The sequence below is a fragment of the Peromyscus maniculatus genome, chromosome 21 (genome assembly GCF_049852395.1).
Source record: "Peromyscus maniculatus bairdii isolate BWxNUB_F1_BW_parent chromosome 21, HU_Pman_BW_mat_3.1, whole genome shotgun sequence".
In the NCBI taxonomy this organism is placed as follows: Eukaryota; Metazoa; Chordata; class Mammalia; order Rodentia; family Cricetidae; genus Peromyscus; species Peromyscus maniculatus.
The window spans coordinates 16,821,809-16,832,676 of NC_134872.1; the positions used below are offsets into that span (position 1 = coordinate 16,821,809).

General features: G+C 41.2%; 1 pseudogene; it reads right to left on the minus strand.

Annotated features, from left to right (window-relative positions):
* Positions 1-2,790: 2,790 nt before the first annotated feature.
* On the minus strand, positions 2,791-8,223 carry LOC102907331 (actin, cytoplasmic 2 pseudogene; annotated as a pseudogene).
* Positions 8,224-10,868: the final 2,645 nt, after the last annotated feature.

Consider the following 10,868-nt stretch of genomic DNA (forward strand, 5'->3'; position numbering starts at 1 on the left):
AGCTTAGTGGAGAGAAGTACTTGCCATCGAGCTTTGAGAACTGAGTTTGTAGAAGGGAACTAACTCACACAAGTTATCATCAGTCCTCCACACAGTACAACTGTGTACACACACATGCATACACACATAGACTCACACACAATAAATACATATAATAAGAAATCAAAAATCCAAAGACTGTGTCATTAGCTTTTGCACACCTTTCCACTTCTGGAGATTAAGATATTTTCTTGTTTCATGTTTTTCCAATCAATGCTGTGTGTTTGGACTCACTACTAGACAAAGAAGAATCCTCACTACAAGAAACAAGAGTGCAGTTTTAGATTTAACATGGGACCAAGCACTCTATGTCACATGTATAACATGTCTACAAAAATGATTAGATAGATACAAAGGACTCTGTTCCCTCTATTTATGTCTTGTCAGGAAGAAATCATACCACAAATGCACAAGGTGACACTTCCATGGCACCCAAAACTGGGAACAAAGCAAACAAAGTGGACATAAGGCATGTAGATAGAATACTTCCTCAAAGACTATTCTACCTCTCTCAAAGAAAAATACTGTTACTAATCCATTTCAGCTAGGTACGTCAAAAGAAATATAATAGTCAATGGATGTAGGGATAGTTCAACAGTTAAGATTGCCTGTTGCTCGTCCAGAAGACCCAAGTTGAGTTCCTAGTACCCACACTAGACAGCTCCAAAATGCAGATGCATGCACATGTGCATACATATAAATAAAATAAAAATATTTTTTTAAAGAAATTATCCTGAAAACTTCTGCATTGCTTATACGATTTATCTTGAACCAGCCCCAGGGCCATGACTAAAATAAATCACTTCTCTGTCTTATCATTTTTCAGGTGGAGATTTGATGGAAGGAAGCCAACAATTCTTTCTTAGCTTCTAAGAAACAGATATTAAGTCCTTTAGGCTTCTCTACTTGCAGCCCAATATGAACTCAGGTGGCATTTGAGTTCTGACATTTGCACTTCTAGAGTGCCATCTCTTGTCCAATGTCATGTGCTTGGTGCCAAGGTGGACAGATTGGAGTGGAAGAGCCTTTAAGCTTCTGCAAGAAAAGTGTAACTGCCACTTAGCACTCTTCCAAGTGAAGACAAAGAAGTATTCAGGGTCTCCAACGCTGCTCTGTCAGTTAAGGAGTTCTGGCTCTGTGTCATGCAGTCAGTTCTGGCTTCAGAGCTGACTCCACATTGACCCAAAGCAGTATTGTCTTTCTCTCCTTTCCTGGTCAGCTTTAAGGCAATAGAAGCAAAGGATATATAACTTTACCATCTGTTGATTCATATGCATATGGCCTGTATGGATAAGCATGATAGATGTGTGCCTTTTTCATGGTGTCAGGAATACCTTGCCAGTCAGACTTCTTAAATAATGATTTAATAATAGATTAGAAATACTTAACTTGAAACATATTGGGTCAACATAAGTATTAGTAACAATTTATTTCTATGTGTGTGACACATACTCACTTGAAGTCTGAGCCATCATACTGGCCCCAAAATATTAGTTCTAAATGATAGATACACATTCCCTGAAGTGATACACAGAATATATGCCAGCAAATTAAATTGCAGTTTTGAATGTCATGGTCTTTGCATTTGCACTGTAATAAGTGTAAATCAGCAATCTGTTCCATGTATCTCCAAAAGAAAACAGAGCCCATCATGTACGTGCTGTCAGATTCTCTTTTTATTTTCTCCATTATAGAAAGCAGTCCTTTGTATAAAAATTGGCAAACCACATGGCAAAGTAATAGATAGCTATGACCCTAACCCTCAAAAGACAGAGGCAGGAGGGTGGGGATTCAGTTTCAGACTAGCCTGAAAAACACAGTAAATTCTGGGCCAACCCAGGGGACTACTAGTCTCAAAGAAGAAGAGAGATTCCCTTTGTTTCTCATAAATATAATAATATTAATATAATTATTCCTCATTATTTTGTTAGTACAGCACCTTTGTTTTTCTTTATATAATAACTTGTTGCCAGGGCCTAATGTTCTCACAGAACAGTGGGGGGGGGAAACATCTGTCATCTATTAAAGAATTGAGTACAAAAAAACTTACTTAAATTAAAAGGATGGATAAATTCACTATGTAAATGCAAACATTCCCAACACAAGGCAAGTTATAACCCATGATGATCAGGAGAAAATAAAAAATGAAGAGAAAAAACATGGAAACTGGGTCCTCAGGCTGGAAATTTCCCATCCTGTTAAAATAGCAAGATAGAAGTGCTAACTGGTTCCAGAACTCTTGTCAGCTTGAGAAATCCATCACAGTCAGCTGGTGGTAAGTATCCAACACAGGTAACTGCTAAGTGCTCACACATATATACCAAGCTGGGGATTTCTCTTCCATGGGGTGCTTTCCCAGCCACCAAGTAACCAAGCTACATGGACTGAGGATTAAATCAAGATATGCACAGGGTATTAAACATAAGCATGGAAACAATTAACTTGAGTATAAGGTCAAAAATCAGCAGCAAATTCTCTGATCAAGTGTTAGTATCAAATACAAGCCCCAAGGACAAATTGCCTTTGGAAGTCTTATTCCATTTTCATGAGGCTATCATGAGGTGTGTACATTTGCCAGAGCAAATTGATCCTTCAGAATCAGCTAATGCAACAGATGTCTGGCATATGCTCAGTCCATCTAGAAGCACTTGCAGTGGACTATGGAGGGGCTGAATCCCATTACCCCTGCTTGCTGATCCATATCTGCTCCAAGGTAGACAGTGAAAGCAGGATGGAGCTGCCAATCCAGACTTAGTACTTGACCTTGATCTTTGCAATGGAGTTGAAGGTGGTTTCATGGATACTCTGGGCTCTCTGCCCAGGAATCAGGGCTGGGAGAACACCTGTGGACACTGAAATTGATCATGGCCAATGGTGATTACCTGCCTATCAGCCAGCTCATGGCTCTTCTCCAAGGAGGAGGATATAGCAGTGGCCATTTCTTGCTCAACATCCAGGGCAATATAATACAGTTTCTCTTTAATATCTGCCACCAATCTCTGGCTCAGCTGTGGTGTGAGGCTATAGCCCCACTCAGTCAGGATCTTGATGAAGCAGATTGTCAGGTACCTGCCAGCCAGGTCCAGACACAAGGCGGTGTGTGCAAGGACACTGTATATGTGAACGATGTTACCAGAGTACACAACAACACCAATAGTGTGCCCAGGAGCATACAGAGACAGCATCACCCAAATGGCCTTGTACATGACTGGGGTGTTGAAAGTGTCAAATATTATCTGCCTCATCCTCTGTTAGCATTGGGGTTCAAGAGGCCTTTGGTCAGAAGAGGTCCCATCCCCAGGGACCATGAGCAGTTCATAGAAGGTTTAGTACCAGATATTCTCTATGTCATCCCAGTTGTTGACTATGCCGTGCTTGATAGGTACTTCAGGATAAAGATATCCCTATTTTATTTTATTTTATTTTATTTTATTTTATTTTATTTTACAATGTTATTCAGTTCTACATAACAGCCACAGATTCCCTTGTTCTCCCCCTTCCTGCCCCCCTCCCCTTCCCCCAGCACATCCCCCATTCCCACCTCCTCCAGGGCAAAGCCTCCCCCGAGGACTGAGATCGACCTGATAGACTCAGTCCAGGTAGGTCCAGTCCCCTCCTCCCAGGCTGAGTCAAGCATCCCTGCATAAGTCCCAGGTTTCAAACAGCCAACTCATGCAATGAGCCCAGGACCTGGTACCACTGCCTAGGTACCTCCCAAACAGATCAAGCCAATCAACTGTATCACCTATTCAGAGAGCCTGCTCCAGTTGGGGGCCCCTCAGTCATTGGTTCATAGTTCATGTGTTTCCATTTGTTTGGCTATTTGTCCCTGTGCTTTATCCAACCTTGGTTTTAACAATTCTTGCTCATATAAACCCTCCTCTTTCTTGCTAAATAGACTCCCGGAGCTCCACCCGAGGCCTAGCCGTGGATCTCTGCATCTAGATTCCTCAGTCCTTGGATGGGGTTTCTGGCACAACTATTAGGGTGTTTGGCCATCCCATCACCAGAGTAGGTCAGTCCCAGCTGTCTCTCAACCATTGCCAGCAGTCTTTTGTGGGGGTATCTTTGTGGATTTCAGTGGGCCTCTTTAGCACTTTGTTTCTTCCTTTTCTCATGTGGTCTTCATTTACTATGTTCTCCGATTCCTTGTTCTCCCTCTCTGTTCTTGATCCAGATGGGATCTCCTGCTCTCTTTCCCTCGACCCTCGCCCTTCATTGCTCCCACTCATGTCCAGGTTGTTTATGTAGATCTCAGCCATTTCTCTGTCATTGGGTGATCCTCGTGTCTTTTTTGGGGTCCTTTTTTCCAGGTAGCCTCCCTGGTGATGTGAGTAGCAGTCCAGTCATCCTTGTTCCACATCTAGTATCCTCCTATGAGTGAGTACATACCATATTTGTCTTTCTGAGTCTGGGTTACTTCACTCAGGATGATTTTTTCTAGATCCATCCATTTGCCTGCAAACCTCGTGATATCATTGTTTTTCTCTGCTGAGCAGTATTCCATTGTGTATATGTGCCACAATTTATTTATCCATTCTTCAGTTGAAGGGCATCTAGGTTGTTTCCAGGTTTTGGCTATTACAAACAATGCTGATATGAACATAGCTGAGCAAGTGCTCTTGTGGTATGATTGAGCAAATAGATCCATATCTGTCACCGTGCACAAAACTTAAGTCCAAGTGGATCAAGGACCTCAACATAAATCCAGCTACTCTGAACCTGCTAGAAGAGAAAGTAGGAAGTAGTCTTGAACACATTGGCATAGGAGATCACTTCCTAAATATAACACCAGTAGCACAGACACTGAGAGAAACAATCAACCAATGGGACCTCTTGAAACTGATAAGCTTTTGTAGAGCAAAGGATATGGTCAACAAGGCAAAGTGACAGCCTAGAGAATGGGAAAAGATCTTCACCAACCCCACATCTGACAGAGGACTGATATCCAGAATATATAAGGAACTCAAGAAATTAGACATCAAAACAACCAACAGTCCAATTAAGAAATGGGCTATAGAACTAAACAGAGAATTCTCAACAGAGGAAATTCAAATGGCTGAAAGACATTTAAGGAATTGCTCAACATCCCTAATCATCAGGGAAATGCAAATCAAAACAACTCTGAGATACTACCTTATGCCTGTCAGAATGGCTAAGATCAAAAACACTGAAGACACTTTATGCTGGAGAGGATGTGGAACTAGGGGAACTCTCCTCCACTGCTAGTGGGAATGCAAGCTTGTACAACCACTTTAGAAATCAATATGGCGCTTTCTTAGAAAATTGGGAATCAATCTCCCCCAAGATTCAGCTATACCACTCTTGGGCATATACCCAAGAAATGCTCAATCATACCACAAGATATCCCTCTTGATCTGGCCTCTTGATCTCAGCCACATAGGAATCCTTCTGGCCCATGCCCACCACAATGCCCTGGTATCTGGGATGCCCCTGACGATGGATAGGGAACACAGCTCTGAAGGCATCAACATCAGCAAAGGCAACTTTCTTTGAACATGCAGGAGCCACTGTGAATGAGGAGCTCAGTGTTTTCTTCTCTCACTGCCATCAGCAGAGGATGGGTCAAAAGAGCAGGGGAAAGATATGCAGTACAGACCAGCAGCAGAGAGTGAGCCCTAATTATCCTTCTTTATATCAAACTCTTCCCCTAAACAATAGGCATGATAGTTCATTGATACCATTATTTTAAGGCATTAGTAAAACTCTATAAGTGTTTGACAACTTTAGTTTGCATAAGAATTTTCTGGCAGTTAGGTTAAAACAGATGGTAGGGTACAATGTCACAGTTATAATTCAGAACCTGATGACAGTATACAGGAAATGTTTTATAAACAAGAACTCTGATGCTATTAATAAATGTTAGGTAATTAAAAATCAATATATGCCTGGCTATATAATACCTAAGTTAAGGGTCTAAACAATGCCAGGAATTAGGAAGCATAAACTATAGTGAGACATGAACAAGACCTAGATCAGCCCCCTCAATTAACATTGGTAGTGGAGACCATGACTGGGGCCAATGTTGATCACTTAACATCATGCCTTATCAGTCTCATAGGAGCTCTCTTTCTGTTGCAAGTATGGCTTACTCTGGGCACAGATCTCATTCAATCTCTGCTTCTGGGTATTACATCCTCACATTCAGTGTTTGAAGTACCATCCACTGCCTCCCCTTACTGCCTCCTTAATGATTGCTAGAACCTGAGAGGGCATGACACCTCTTCCTGTGCTCTTTTCTTGTGGAAGTCATTCTATTGTTCTTTTAGCAAGATCACTGTAGTGATTTAAATAGAAATGATAGAAATGGCCCTCATAGGTTCCTATGCTTGATTGTTCGGTCATTAGGGAATGATACTACTTGATAAGGATTAGGAGGTATGGGCTTGTTGGAGGAAGTGTGTCACTGGGGGTGAGCTTTAGTTTTCAAAATCCTACACCAGGCCTAGTGGCTTTGTCTTCCTGCTGAGTGCAGATCTGCATGAAGAACTCTCAAGCTACTTCTCCAACACCATGTCCACCTGCATGCTGCCACAAGGATAGCAGACTAAACCTCTGAAACTGTAAGTCAACCCCAATTAAATACTTTTTTATGAGAGTTGCTGTGGCCATGGTGACTCTTAGCAGCACAGAACACAAACTAAGATGATCACCATGAAAGGGAAAGTCTTCCTAGGATCAATACACCAGGCTGGAGTCATGCCAAAGACCAAAAATCTATACCTCTGTAAAACACTCAGAAAGTAACATACATAACATACATAATGAGTAAAAGGACCACTTTTCAAGGAGGTGTTAAAGGAATCTAGGAAATTTGTTCAGTCTCAATCAAGTACCATAATATCACTATCATAAAATGTAAATATAAATGAGTATTTTCAAAGGCATGTGGGTTGTGGGGAATCACTCACATCTTTCATCCCCTGGGTCCTGTAAAAGCTGTTAAATACAGTCATTTGTGTATCATTTCAATTCACAAAAATCTCGTATTAAAATGAAAATTCAATGTGATTATCACTTCAAAAAAAACATATTGCTAACTAAAGTGTGGAGACAAAGAAAGGAATGCAAAAAGGGATGTGTCCAGATGTCAGAGGCAGAAGACAACGGACTATCACAGGGTGACCATGGTGTTGTCACAAGGCAAAGTGGAATTGCCAGGGAAAGGACAGTAAAAATGGGGACATCAGACAAGAAAGGGAAAGTGGACAAGATGGAACTGAAAATTAAGCTATTTCAGCACGTTACTCAGACATCCCTTGTCCCTAAATCATCTTGAGAGGTGAATTTGATTCCATCCTGAGCACAGGAGAGAATAGATGATGTCCTACATTCTCTTTCTGGGTACATGTGAGAACATCCCTGGATTGATTCAAATCCTGGGAACATGAGTTTTATTTATATTGCTAAATTTTAATATGTTTACATGAGTCTTGTAAATTGCTGACAAATGAAAATATTTGCACTTGAATAGATTTCTTTGTTAAGAGACTTTTAAATTTTCCTCTGTTGGGGATATCATATCAGTTTTGAGTCTGCCTACTGCTGCTTTCTTCAAAAAATACAAATGTGTGAGTCTAAGCTAGGCAAGTCTGTTCTGCCATATGATTTAAATGTTATATAAACAGTCAACTTGAAGACCATTACAGGATAAAGTGTTTGTTATCTGGCCCATTAGAATAAAAAGGTTACTGACTACCTGTACGAGTGTTACCCCCTCTTTTAAAAAGCCTCGAAGTCAGGTGCCTTTTAAATAAAACAACCTTCAGAAACTAAACACTTCCATCTGGCTGGCATGTGAACCTCAGCAGAGGAGAATGTGACAGTTACTCTCAGTTATTACCAGGACTAGATAGATGTCTAGGAAACTGCTAAAGCATACTTCCAGTGGGTCTATGAGTGGGTTTCCAAGAAGGACAATCATGTAAGGAAGTGATATGAGTGAGGAAGTCCTGTCTTGAGTGTGGACAGCACTATCCAGTAAACTGAGGGCGTGGATAGAACAAACAGTGGAAAGAGAGCAGGCTGCGAGCTAGTCTGCTGTTTGGTAGGTGTGGGGTTTGCTGCTCCTGTTGCCTGTGGATTTGGCCTTTGAACACAGACTCTTACCAGTTGATTCTCAGGGTCTTCCAGGATTTCATCCACAAGCAGGGGCGGCACCATTGGATCCCCGTGGACTAAGATGTGCAGTTCATGGGTTGAGTTTACTGGGTGTTCTGTCCCCCAGCCTGCAGACTGGAACTTCTAAACATCCGATCATTTCTGCTTAGAGTCAATTATACTCTCTGTAGTTCTTCTGGAGAATTCTGACTAATATAGGCAGCATCTTATTTTGAAATGTCAACTTAAAAACTAGCCTACAATCACAATTTGTCTCATCTTGAATATAATTTTAGTATGATCCATGACTTACAAAAAAACTATATGAAGACACTAACAATAGACTTCACAAACTTCTCAAATGATTTTAAAATATGCTTATGTATACAACCTCTGAGTAACCAAGTACAACCCACTCATTATTAAACTCATTATATATTGATATTATATTGTTATATAAAAAGAATATTTACAATAGAGTTTTGATTTTTGATAAGCCATTGACTCTATTGTGAGATTCATGTCAAGGTGATAATTAGCATAGTCCAAAGATGAAATCAGGACCAAAGAAGCTGGACACATACTGGTACTGTACCCCAAGAAAATTTATTATGCTCAAAGGCAACATGACCATCATGTGTGCTTACAGGCCATTTAGTGATATTATAATTAAAGGGATCATATGTGGTATGTTGGTGCTAGGATATATGTGATTAAAAAGGCAGGCTTGATAGAATTTTTAAAAATCACATATCTAGGTTTAGAAAACCTACTACTTCTTGTTGGAATTAACAAGTCTTCTTTCCCTAGAAATATTCTTATCCTTAATTCATTTCTATGAAGTCTACAAAAACTCACATGCATTTCATGTCATCAGAGAGAATGAAGGAATGCCTTAGTGGGTGGGATATTTAACAATCTGACAGGGAGCTTACTTTCTCCATGTCTTTTGCTGTATCCAAAGCCAAGCAGAGACCCTGAACTCACCTGTCTGTCACTGTCGAAACCTGCTGAACACTGATTAATGGAAGAGATGGAGGGGTTGCTCATGAATGGCTGATTCTTACACACAGGCTGCTGTACCAAGGCATTATCTGGCTCAGAAATGCTGTGGGATGTTCTGTATGTCCTGTGGGAGCCCTTCTTGGGTTCTTTGTGGCGTTACCCAGCAGGTCCGTATAGAGGATGATTAGGACCATGGGCCTGAGTGCAGGTGTTTGAGATGGTCTGCACTTGGCTGTGCTGGGGGATGGTCTGTATGTCAAGTTGCTCTGATTGGTTAATAAATAAAACCTGATCGGCCGTGGCTAGGCAGGAAAGATAGGCGGGACTAACAGAGAGGAGAAATAAAAGGACAGAAAGGCAGAAGGAGACGCTGCAGCCGCCGCCATGACCAGCAGCATGTGAAGATGCCAGTAAGCCACCAGCCACATGGCAAGGTATAGATGTATGGAAATGGATCAATTTAAGATAAAAGCACAGTTAGCAAGATAAGGACAGTTAGCAGGAAGCCTGCCACGGCCATACAGTTTGCAAGCAATATAAGTGTCTGTTTTTACTTGGTTGGGTCTGAGCGGCTGTGGGACTGGCGGGTGACAAAGATTTGTCCTGACTGTGGACAAGGCGGAAAAATCAAGCTACACAGAAACACCACCAACTTTGTTCAAACCAACATACCTGAGTCATGGCTAAAGAATGAGAATATAGAGCAAGATGGAGTAGAAAAAAGAGAATCTAAAAGAACCTTGGAAGTAAAGGGTGTGATAGGAGAGCTACTGTTTAGAGGCTCCATCATCCCTTTCTCCTCTGCCTCTCCCCCATGTGTTCTTAGCCACTTAACTCAGATAGAAGCAAGCTCTGTAAGCACTGGAGTAGACCAGAAACACAGGGCCACTGAGAATAGACAATGCCAAATGGACTACCTGTCCCTCAGGTCACTCTGTGAGAATCGCTGTCTCACACTGAAGCCCAGCAGCAGAAGGCTTTCTGAGTACATTCACTTTGCAAAAGAAGTTCAGCATCACTTCTCTGCCATGAGCACAGATGGAGGCACACTGGGAAGGAATCTGTGTCCTCTTGCTCTTACCTTCCACATGACAACAACCCGATCATCAAAATTTAGAGAACAAAGGTGAGAGGTTTTGGAAGGGCAACTCCAACACTCTGTGTGAGCTGTAAATAAGGTCCAAACCAATCACTTATGACTTCTTACAACTATTAGCAATAGCTGTTCTTCTATTCCACCAAAAAGATATCCTTGAAAGTACTATAGAGGAAAATCAAGCATAGCTGAGCACACACACACACACACACACACACACACACACATCATATATATATATATATATATATATATATATATATACTCATTTCTTTTTATACATTATACATATTTACATTATGCACTTTGTATTACTTACTGAGGCAGAAAGCAAGGAGCTTTCTGCAAGTATTAATGGAAAAGTCCATGATTTAAAAAAAAAAGAGTTACGTGTTCACACATTGCAGTGGGAGCAGATGCTAGAGTTAAAAGGGAAAGCATAGAGGGTTAAAGCAGTGAGAACAGGAACATAAGTGATGAGAAACGAAGAGCTTGCCATTGAGTATGTGATAGCCAACAGAACCTCACACAGACAAGCTCTGAGAAGCAAGGTCAGGGATGGCAGGCTGGCTGGCTAGCTAGCTTCCCTGAGACCATCTACCCTGAC